Source organism: Acyrthosiphon pisum, unplaced genomic scaffold, assembly GCF_005508785.2.
Source record: "Acyrthosiphon pisum isolate AL4f unplaced genomic scaffold, pea_aphid_22Mar2018_4r6ur Scaffold_21223;HRSCAF=23355, whole genome shotgun sequence".
NCBI lineage: Eukaryota > Metazoa > Arthropoda > Insecta > Hemiptera > Aphididae > Acyrthosiphon > Acyrthosiphon pisum.
In genome coordinates this window covers 66-2,967 of record NW_021770667.1, presented here as the reverse complement: position 1 = coordinate 2,967, position 2,902 = coordinate 66, and the positions used below count along the sequence as shown (strand labels likewise).

The following is a 2,902-nucleotide window of genomic DNA, read 5'->3' as shown; positions in this document are numbered from 1 at the left end:
TTATCTGACATAATTCAACTACATTTTTTGGTTTTACTAGCCTGAATGAATGAGGAGACGGATTCCAAAAAGTGTACTTATTTAGATATATGTACATTATACATAATACAGGCCAAAATATCCATGATGACCAGCAAAACTCATCCACAAGCAACCAGCCAACGTATTACAGGTACAATGACTTTACCTATGTATATTTTATACAAAGTTTTGTCTTGTTAGTGATTCAAGATAAAAAAAAAAACATTGATTTTTATTAATTTTTTTTTTTATTTTTACTTAAAAATCTATTAAGTTGTCCACTGTTGGGGTGGTAGTGGTATCCACCTGCATATGCATATCTTCATCCTATAACAAAATGTAATAGTATTATGTATTTACTATAATTTATAGTGATTATACAACAAACTTATTCTGCAATTCATTGGTGTAGCATTGTGGTCTTTGATGATTGTGTTTAGTTACCCCATGTTTGTTATTTTTTTATAAATGTAAGTCGCATATCCAAGATTTTTTTTTGTTTTTGGAGGCGGCCTCATGAGTATTGTGCTTATGTATCATATTATTTAAGTTACTAGTTAGTATTGTAGTAATTGATATTTCCTGAAATTTTGGTGGGGCTGTAGTTCTCTCTTACCCTCCCATGGATAGACCACTGATAAATACATTAATTATTGAATGAAGACCATGTTTTGTTCAAATTAACAGGGACATAGGTATCTTGTTAATAAGTTCATACTTTACCAATGGTGCAGTATGTTTTATTTGATTTTTATTCAAATTTTATATTTGGGTACAATATACTTTAGTATTAAAAACTTACTCTTCTGTTTTGGCGCCGCCGACTAATTATTTCTCTCAAATCTTGAGTTGTAGTCTTCTGAAATTAAAAAATAAATAAAAGTTTCAAATACCATAATATATGATATGCTCTAACGCTCAGCAGCAGTGGAAGGGCAGGGCAGAAAATAATTTAAAATATTCAAAAGTTTTAATGATTAGGTAAACCTAATAATTAAACAACCGTAAAAAATGTGAAAAATTATTATTTAGTTACCTATAGTTATAGTTTCTATCAAAGTAACAACTTCAAGTAAGAATATTATTTGGGCTACTTTAAATTTTTGTAGAATTTTTTTTGATTTTTCAAATACATCTTAGTATTTACTGATATTTAAATAACTTCAAAACACAAAATGTTGATTTAACAGAACCATCAGGTTGGAAATAAATTTTTCATAGTCTTGGATTTTTAAATGATGGTAAATAATATATAATACTTACTACATTTAATTAGTATTATGTATTGTGAATTCTTATTTATGGAACATTATGGAAATTGTGTTACTAGTCATTTGTGTTAAAGATTGTTTTTAAAGTATATATAGTAATGTAGATTTGTTAAATCATAATTTTGATATTGTTATACAAAACAATGACAGACACATCATATAGCTAGTTAGGAAACTGCTATTTCTAATTCAATTATTACCTTGTTTTCGGGCCTCCACCAACACTTTCCGTTGTGGGGAACGTGGCATATATTACATTCTGGTTAAACAACAAAATACATATATTAATTATTCATTAATTCAATAAACATCAACTATTTAATAAGTATATAGGTACTAACTTTTTTTTTGGACATTTCTTGCCTGGGGCTTCAGCCTACATCCACCCCAGTGCAATTTTTTACAGATGTGGCACTCTTAAATAAATTAAAAAAATTAGGTTAGTGAAATTACAAACATAAAAAAATACTCATTATGCATACTCGGTTTTTTCTGTTTTTTCTGTTTTTTTTGTGGTCCTTTTTTATTTGTTTTTTTTTCATCGTTATCTACATAAATAAAATCCGTCAATTAAAAGGTGAAAAACAGAATTACCTTATCATGCTTACTGTTGGCGGGGGCCGGTGGTATGGTCTGCTTGGGCTGCCCCGCCCCACCATAAAAATAATTGATATTGATTACTGGAGGCGTCTATATAATACATAAATAACAGTTTTTGAAATTAATTACAGAGCGTATAATATTAATATACTATAAAGTATTCACAACCAAAAATGTTGAATAATGCTATTGTGTTAAACACATGAATATAAATCAGAACCTAAAATATATATATATACAAATAAGATTTGTAGGCAGTGGTTTGTAGACAATTTATAATTAGGTATCTGTGTAAGATAATAAATATTTTTTAATACAATAATCTTGATGAGATAATACCTACATTTAAATTAAATGTAGACAATTTATAGAATAAATATAGCGCTAATTGTGCATTGCCGCATTGGTATTTTAAATTTTGTATTTTTGTTACAATTATTATATCATTATTGTACAATTTTATATAATTACATCAAAAATCATATTAAAATAATCTACACAGTGATATATAATTAATGAGAATCAATGTTTGGTGTACCTATTATTTTAATAAATATTAATATTTTATGATATAAAAATTATTAATCGAGTATAAATTGTACCTATATTATATACAGAGTGTAACAGGACTATTTGACTAATGCTATAACTTTTTTTTCTATTCAATATTTTTAAATTTTTTTTTTTTTAAATATTTCTAGAGCTCTGCGCTATAATTTTCATATGTTATATAATATTTTATTTTTTTACAACTAAAAATAAATTATTTAACTTTTGTATTAAATTTTTTTCTTATGAGTGAGTCCAAAATAGCTATTTTGTAAATAAGTATTTAAAAAAGGAGGGTAAGTCGTGATGTCGCTCTGCTGTACAGTAGGTTACAAGTGGGTTACTGTAATGGATGGAATAAATTTGAATCCAATGATATTATATCATTGTATACGAAAAACGATTCTGAACGGAGATGATTTGTCAGTCTAGGATATATTATTTTTAAAGAAAACTTATGG

The 2,902-nt window shown here is 26.7% G+C and overlaps 1 long non-coding RNA gene across 1 annotated transcript; it reads right to left on the bottom strand.

Moving 5' to 3' along the window:
• Positions 1-297: 297 nt before the first annotated feature.
• Positions 298-2,047, bottom strand: LOC115034837. Its single transcript, XR_003840104.1, has 3 exons — positions 1,493-2,047; positions 824-880; positions 298-348 (listed from the first exon to the last, which is right to left on the bottom strand). It is a non-coding gene; the product is annotated as an uncharacterized LOC115034837 (long non-coding RNA).
• Between the last annotated feature and the right edge of the window lie 855 nt (positions 2,048-2,902).